This window comes from Colobus angolensis, unplaced genomic scaffold, assembly GCF_000951035.1.
Source record: "Colobus angolensis palliatus isolate OR3802 unplaced genomic scaffold, Cang.pa_1.0 Scaffold535, whole genome shotgun sequence".
Classification (NCBI taxonomy): Eukaryota; Metazoa; Chordata; class Mammalia; order Primates; family Cercopithecidae; genus Colobus; species Colobus angolensis.
In genome coordinates this window covers 1521238-1530240 of record NW_012118877.1, presented here as the reverse complement: position 1 = coordinate 1530240, position 9003 = coordinate 1521238, and the positions used below count along the sequence as shown (strand labels likewise).

The following is a 9003-nucleotide window of genomic DNA, read 5'->3' as shown; positions in this document are numbered from 1 at the left end:
TTCAGTGAGCCGAGATCATGCCACTGCACTCCAGCCTGGGTGACAGTGAGACTCTGTCAAAAAAAAAAAAAAAAAGAAAGAGAGAGAGAAGGAAGGAAGGAAGGAAGGAAGGAAGGAAGGAAGGAAAATAAAAGGAAGGAAAGGAAGAAAGAAGAAGGAAGGAATGAAGGAAAGAAGGAAGGAAGGAAGGGAGGAAGAAAAGGAAAGAAAAAGAGAGAAAGAAAGAAAGAAAGACCTCAGGCTGGGAAAGCAACATTCAATAGACAGTCTATTTGGCTGGAGCATACAACATCTAAAGTGTCCTGGGAATGATAAAGTTAAAGATGAAAGAGGACATGTTGACGCTCTGAACAGAGCACCCAAAGGGATCCAAAGAGCTGACTTAGCAATGTAGGAGACTCACTCCTGAGGCAGTGCTATCCTGCAGGGTGTCAAGAATTAGCTAGGACATAAATACAAGCTACCATGTTTTGTCCTCTTATAACAAATGGTAGAATCAGTCAACCTAAAATAAGACTAGCAACAGTTAAAGTGTGAGATCTTCAATTTTACCTGTGAGTGTTAGACTTAGTAAAAATATGGGTCTAAAGGGGGTTAAAAACATAGAAATGAAAGAAGTCATATTTGGCAATACTAGATGTGGAAAAAACTGATGAATCAAATTTCATTACAAAATTTTCACAGGAAAAGAAAACTCAACAAAAGTAAGAAAATAAGAATGAAAATGGAAATATTAGAAGTAGTTTCACTATATTCTGCAGAAAAGTGATCAGAAATTAAATTGATTTGGTGTAATTCACTCCAGAAAAAAAAAATACTTTTTCAGGAAAAAAATTAATTGCTGTGCAATAATTAGGATGAAATTCTCCACATTAGCACTACACCATGAGAATGGAAGCACTGCCCTAAATCAGGGATTTTTTTTTATTCACTGCTGAATTATCAGTGTCTAACCCAGTACAGGTCTCAGACTGACTTTTCCCATTTTATTTTACTGGGTTTATTCAACAGTTATTTACTGAGTCCTCACTGGGTAGCAAGTCTTCAATAATAGTCCTGGATAGAGCTATGAACAAGAGCTATGAATAGCTCGCTCTGCCTTTGAGCTCAAGATCTGACAGTGTCTCAGAATCCCCCAGGAAATCTCCCAAGCATGCTGTGCTGTCTTGAGAAGTCCACTAGGATTGTGAATCCACTTAATGTTCCTCTAATTCTCAACATATTAAAGCTGATGCCACCTTCTCCAACTCAAGCGTTACAATGAGCATTGTAGACCAAGGCTTCATAATTGATTTGGTCTTTTCAAAATTCTCCTTTTTTACACTTATTTATCAAAAAAAAAAAAGAAAGAAAGAAAGAAAAAAGCTTTAGTCTTCATTAAACAAAGGAAGTAGAAAACAGATAAGGGAACAGGTCATGACCGCTCCTTTCCCCTACACATATGCAGACTTACAAACACAGACGCACCCGGATGAATGTCAGGGACCACCAGGGGACAGACTGCTGGGCAGAGGGAGGCAGAACCCTCCGAGAATGGGCCTGGATCTCAGGGTGGGCTGAGACCTGGGCCAGGGGCAGCCGTTCTGAGGGGTTATGCCTGAGCAGCTTGGAGATGAGGTCCTGGGGCTCCCATGGGCACAGAAGGGGGAATTTTAGGGCCACCTTTATGATTCCCCCATAGGCCTCATTGTGTGTGGGGTTCCCCACCAGCGGTTCATAGCCGAGTAGTCCGATGTACCACAGATCCACCTTCTCTGTGTGCGCGCGCCCCTCAATTGTCTCCGGGGACAGGTGGTCCAGGGCGCCACATATTTGTCTTCCTCCTCAGTGAGGGGGCGTGCACAAGGCAGCCGAAGTCGGCAACTTTCAGCTCGCTTTCAAGCCCTGAGAGCAGATTCTCTGGCTTTATGTCTGGGAGTCACCTTCTTCCCGTGGCAGTACATCAGCGCACCTGCCACCTCCCGGATGATGCTGGCTGTTCGTTTCCTGTCAAAAGTGCTGCTCTTCCGCAGCTCCTGGTACAGCTCCTCGGGGGTAGAGGTGACGGGGGCGTACTCTGGAATTCAGTAGATTTTTCTCAGGTCACAAAAGTAGTTGTAGCAACTCAGTATGTTGGGATGCTGAACGGGGGCCTGGATTTCCATCTGCCTGCGCAGCTGGTGCTCCCCACGCCCTCCTTCTCTATCTGAGACTTGAAGGCCTTGAGGGCCGCGATGAAATGGCTGTTCTTCTTTCGAGCCAAGTACACATGTGCAAACTTGTCTTTGCCCAGAGGACGCCCAGTCTCAAGGTCGTCGACCGTGAACGGCCGCGTTAAGATGCTGCGCGTCCCACAGCTGTTCTCCACCACCTCATGGCAGGGGTTGCTGCGGGCTGTGTGTCCGCGCAGCTCAGGAGCTCACGCGCAGCTTCGGTGGGGATCCTTGGGAAGACTAGCAGGGGCAGGGTACTCAGGTGGGCTGGAGCCGTCTTCTTGCCACAGGGCCAGGGGTAAGTGTTCTCCTTCTGGGCCATTCTTGGAGGGAAAGTAGGAGGAGAGCTGAGGTCCAAGGCACAGCTGCTCTCCCAGCCACCACAAACGACGGAAATCTGCCTTAAAAAAAAAAAAAACCAGCAGCATTTTCATAATTTTTTCTCACTCCGGAAGTATTAAGCACAACTGTGTATAAAATTATTCTGACGCCCAACTTAGTAAAAAGCTTGAAAAATGACTTTACAACAGCTAAATTAGAATTCAAGAGTTCAAGCACAGCTCCAGTAAGAATGTATGTAAGCACCCCACACATTCAGAAATCATGATACTAACTGTAATTGTGTATTTTGTCATTTAAAAGCAATTGTATTATTTTCATAATTAAAATCAAGGCAGGTGGAGCTACAACTAGGAAAAAAATAAAATAAAATGAAGGCAATCCTCTTTCATCATCTCATATATTTCTCAAAACTCTTCTTTTCTTCTTGTCTACAGAAATATAGTGCTGGGCCCAAGAAATGATAAGAGGTTTCTCTTCACACCGTTGGGGGCAGTTCTGAGAAGAAACCTGTCCAGGGACCATTGCTGACCAGTGCTGATTCACATGACTGTGTCATGAAAATAGAAGATGTCATTGGGTTTGGGTTCCTCTTGGAGCACCAAAATAAACACAGATTGAAATTCTCCTAAAAATACTTCCCAACCATTTTAGCACAGAGAAAGGCTGTTCTCCATGTGGACATGTTGAGCATATTCTGATGGTTCAAGCCAGGATCTCAAAGGATTTGGTGGGTGGAGACAGCAGAACAGGTTATGACACCAGCTTTGTCTTCCCACATGCGGATCACCATTGTCTTCCTCGCTCTCTCCAAGCCCTTTGTCCCCATTTCCACTGTTTCCCCAAATGCCCCCATTTCCATTGTTTCCCCAAATCCCAGATCATCCATTTAACATGCATTCACTGGGCACCTACATCAGTAAGAATGTTTGTCACTGAAGGGAAAATACACTTATTCATCTTTGGTTCCCCTTATCAAGGGCATCTGCTGTTTTGTGTGTGATGAGTAAGGGGAGTGTAGGCATGACACAGAGTCTAGGAGGTACCTGTGAGCTTGCCCATCATTGTGTATCAGGAGAGTGCTAAAAGTCCCGCAAGCAAAGTAAAGCAACTTAACAAACTGTCCCTTCTCTATTCTTTATAAGCTGCCACATCACAGTGCTTTGAGGTGCCAGATCATGCATTTTATTAATGTCATTGCCAAGACTCAGACCCTTCAGAGTAAGAGCTAAATTCTACCCCAGTTGTGACACAACAGAATTCTCAGAAGCAAAAACTTCTCAGGGAAAGAGCAATAAATCAGGACGCAGCACCTCCTCCCTGAATCTTCTCCAGCAAAAGTTACATTTTTCAGGCAAATAGGATCAAGCAGCAAAAAATAAGTGCACTCAGGTTTCTCTGTGATGTGATTACTGCCCTGTGGGAGGGAGAGGACGGTAGATGGAGAGAAAATTTGACCCTACCTTGGATTTTTTTTTTAAGCTGGCATTTTGGCAGTCTATCTACAAGTGCTTTCAGAATGTCAAGTCCACCGTAGAGCCCAGCCAGAAACAGAGACCTCCGGTGCCTTTTGATAAGCCACTGTTTCACTCGCTCTGCTTTTCAAGGGTGTCAGGTGAACAGAGGCTTGTGCTGCAACCTTAGAACTGGGAGCACAGTGGCTTTGAGGCAACCAAACACCACCGCCACCATGGTGCCGCACAGCCAAGTTGGGGGAGGAGGAGGCCCAGCTTTCTTCTTTTTAAAGAAAGATCTTGCTACTTTGCCCCTGTTCTTAACCTTCCCTTTTCTGCCATGTACTCTACTCAGGCTTATCAGTCAGTGAGCCAAAGGGGACCAGAGCCTGCCACAATTTTGCCCAGGCTGTTGTACCCTCAGGGCTTTTCAAGGGTGGAGAGCACCTGGCTTCTACATCATCCATCCTTCTTTTATGCTTTGCAGAGTGTTAGGAGCACTAGCTTGGGAGACCAACAAACCACGTTTGGACTTCGGCTTTGTGTTCTTGTGTAGCATGCTTAACATCTCTGAACCTTAGTTTCCTCATCTGTAAAATGAGGATCATTATATCTGCCCTTCGGTGCTTTGTTAGGGATTAATAAGAGAATACATAAAGTGCTTACGATAAAGCATTTGCACAGCAGATATCAAATGCACGCATGTGCATAGCACATATGCAAAGACACAGATTTTATTTTACCAGGAAGGTACCTTAAATGCCATTACTTCTTTTGATAATTCCCCCTTGTTCATTTGACCCTCTTACTGAACCATCAGGATTCAACCCAAGCCTCGTTGCCCCTAGAAAAATTTTTTCCAAGTGTATAGAGTTCAGTGTGTCTTGCTCCATGTTCTCAAAGCAAGTTGTTTGAGCATCTTTGCTGCAGCGATTCCTGGAATGCTGAATGTAGTCATCTCCTTGTCTGTCAGTCCTATCATACCATACCCTGAACACTTGGAAGGTAAAGGAGAGATTGTTTGGTGTGAGGGTCTACGTGCAGAATTCTGAAGCCAGACTGCCTGGGACCACATCCCATCTTTCTTTTGCCAGTTAACTGTGTGCCTCAGCACCCTCCCTCAAACCAGGAGTGAGTATAACAGTACCTACTTCCCAAAGGTAACTTAGAAGTGTGCCCAGCACATAGTAGTCACCATAGAAGTGTTAGCTTTTATTTATTTATTTAATTCTTCTTTGAGTCTTCAGGTTCTGGGAGATACCAGGTGTTTGATACAGAGGGGCTGGAGAAACCAGGGAACCACTACAAATTACAAGGAGAATGAGTCTGGCATTTCATTCAGGGTAACACATCATGTAATGGTTCAAAAATAATGAAACTGGTATCCAAAAGATTTGAAAACAGGATCTCAAAGAGATATTTGCACACCTATATTCATTGCAACATTATTCACAATAACCACAATGTGTCCATCCAAAGATAAATGGGTACATAAAATATGGTATATACATATAATGAGACATTATTCAGCTCTAAGAAAGAAGGAAATCCTTGTCATTTGCTACAACATTATGAACCTTGAGGACATTGTGCTAAGTGAAGCAAGCCAATCACAAAATGACAATTACTGCTTGATTCCGCTGATATGAGGTTGCTAAAGTAATCAAACTCATACAAATAGTGAGTAGAATGGTGGTTTCCAGGGGCTGGGGGTGGGGGAAAAGATGAAATTGTTATTCAATAGGCATAGAGTTGTGTCATGCAAGAGGAAAAATTCTTGAGGTCTGCTGTATCACAATGGGCATATACTTAACAATACTGTAATATACACATAAAAATTATTAAGTAAACAAATCTATGGTATGTGTTTTTAACCACAATTTAATTTTTTTAATTTAAAAATTTAAGCCAAAAAATAACTACATCAGGCATGTCAAGCTTAACACCATAAACTTATTTCTGTTTATTCCCACCTTAGGTGACTACTGGTCTGCATGAGACAGTCAATTCTTAGTAAAAACTAAAAGTGGGTCATGGTTCTTTTCTTATGACATATACCTATGTCTCTATGTCTGCACCAATGTGTTTATTTTTACTGAACACACATTGACATCATTTGAAAGTCCTGAGGCAATTAGGGATCAACTATATGGAATGAATGTTACCCGACATTTTAATGCTTTACTTTCTCTCTACCCAAGGAGTAGTTTGCTTTCCAAACAAGTCTTCTACTAGATAGCCTGTTTTATTTTTCTTCATCACACTTATTTCGCTGGCACTATACAATATAGTGGGCTATTGATCTACTGCATAATAGTATAATTTAATTCCATGGGAGCATAAATTTGGTTTTTTTACTACTACACCCTCAGCACATGGAAGAGTTCCCAGCACATAGTAGGTACTCAATTAACATTTGTTGACTTAATTAATAATTCCTCTGGTAGTGGAAGGACAGGAAAAAAAAATAGATTGTCCCAAGCTTAGCCATCAAAGTAAATGTGCTTACATTGAATAGAAATTTTCTTTGGAAGGATACAATTCTTTGATCTTTTTGCTTGCATTATTCATGCCTTTGAGTCAGGGGATGAGAGCCTTAGTGAAGCTCTGCAACCCAGCAAATATGAATGTAGTTATGATTCTTTAACTAGATATGTCTAGAGCACAGTGAACTTTATACACGTTTTAGCCACCAGATAATTCAGGAATTGAATTTAGTGACAAGAATTCTTTAGATGTAGGAAGAGATAGTGAGAGAATCACTCAGGTGGGACCAAGAAGACAAGTATAATTATATCCTGAGCCATTTTAATACACTCCCAGATAACATCACTTGAAACTGCTTAGGAGCAAAAAGAGAGAGGTATCGGAAACACACAGACTTAAGAGTATTACCCAGGCATTCATTTAATCAGCCTACGAACTTGAGCCCTCACCCAGAGTTAAAGCTCTTCCTCTTTATTTCTTTTTGAAGCTAGCAAAATTTTCTACCAAAGATGTCTGCCAGCTTTTTATGGCTTAGGATCCTTGATTGCAGAGTCATTCTTTAGGTGCCTGATGCCTTCTTCACTTGCTTTCTAAGAAGATAAACCACATTTTCCTTATTCTGACTACAGAAGATCCTGTGTCTGTAATCATCAAAGAGGTACTGCTCATACTAAAGCTTCAGTTCCTTTGAGCCAGCATTCAGTTTGTAGTACCCAATGTTATCCCTCTGTTGGCCCACAGCTTATTTTTATGTCTTCATTTGGGTTTTCTTATGGAATCCTGAGTCAGAACTCTCTCCAGAATGATCATTGGGGAAGCTATCATAGCTTCAGAGGGAGAAGGTACCAGCAACATTTTCTCTCTCTTTTTTTTTCTTTGAAACAATCTCAGAGAAGAAGTTTGAGGGAAACTTAGTTGGATTTATAATCTTCCTGCATCAAAAAACAGCAATGAAACTTCCAGTAGCTGACTTTGCACAGCAGTTTCAAAACCAGACGCCAAAATAAACTTCCAATAGGAGCCCATGGATGACAAGATTTCATGCACTTTTTCCTGTTGTGTAACCTAGCCTCCATTTCACCTTCCCTCCAAGAGATCATTCCATGTGGAGGGATCAGTTCTCCTTTCCTGCTTCAAGCAAGTGGCCAGTGAATGCATCTGCAGTTTATAAGATTCCTCAGTCAGATTGGATGGGACAGAAAAAGACTTTGGCAGGATCTGGGGTTTTTGGGTGACAAGGATCTGGGACTGTGATTTCTCTGCCAGCCTTACTCCTGATTAGGGAGGGTGGCTCAAGGAGAGCGCAAAGTTCAGGGAATATATATGTAAAAAAGTGAGCACTTGGATACAAGTAAAATCTGGATTAGAAGTGAAATTGTTTGCACCTTTTAAGAGTGAGTGGTGTCAACAAAGGTCAGCAGGTTGCTGCCAACAGATATGAGCGAAAAAGGAATGATTTAGTCTTAGCAGTGTCAGTGGAACCCGCTGAATATTAGTATGCATGTGACTTTAACGTTTGTAATAGCAAAGGTAGAATAAAATTAGCTACCATTGACTAAGCAACTGCCATGCCCCACTGTGGCAAGTTTTTCCCATCTATTAACTCAGGCACAATACCATGTATTCAATCCTTTTAACTCCATCTCTCAGATGAGGGCCTCAAGAAGCAGGAAAGTTAATAGATTGAGCATGGTCATTTAGTTGCAAAAGAAAGAAGAGCTGGAATTTCAACTAAGGTCTGTCTGACTCCAACTTAGCCATCCTTGCCCCCTGTGCAAGGCTGCTGTAATGGGAGCTTTGGAATGGCTTCTGGATAGAGGGTTCAAGCTTTGACTTTTGTCCTCCTTCCCAGCTATTTGCCAGTCATGCTATTGCATAAAGGGAAAGGAAGGGAAAGTGGGGAGGTGATTCCTACTTTATTCCTCTCTTGGGAGTGGCCTTGCTCTATTCCTAGAAATGGGGCAGACCAACCTTTTCTATGGGAATAGCAAAGAGAAGCCCATAGACGGGCATCTTGCCATACATACCCTCCACCACTATATATCTACTCCAGGGCCCCTGGATCCACAGAGTACCCAGCTGGACCTGATCTTGATTGCTTTATCTTCCTGTTGGAAAACTCAATTCGTTAGTAATTCCTCTGTTTCTAATAAGACTTCATCCCGGCTCAGCGTTTGATGACTCTTCACACGCCTCCCCGTGAGTATGGCTTCCTTCAGCTGCCAGCATGGAGGGCAACTACAGGGAAACCAGGATAGATAGATAGATACACATATGCACACGCATCCTAGAAAACTAGAAGTTTTTATCCAAAAATTGGGACTCTTGGATTCTAAGACAGTATTTTTTATGGCCTCCAAAAATTGTATATCTTAGTATACACAGAAAAGCATTACATTTGAAGGTGACTTGGGCTACATAGAAAAGGCACCATGAGGCCCTTTTTGACCCTGACCTGTGAGCTGAAATATCAGTATCTTGGCACACCTGAAATCCACTTTGTTCAGAAAGTTCTGCCTTAAGAGAAATGT

The 9003-nt window shown here is 42.4% G+C and overlaps 1 pseudogene; it reads right to left on the bottom strand.

Moving 5' to 3' along the window:
* Positions 1-2568, bottom strand: part of LOC105525466 — a 51377-nt pseudogene extending 48809 nt beyond the window's left edge.
* Positions 2569-9003: the final 6435 nt, after the last annotated feature.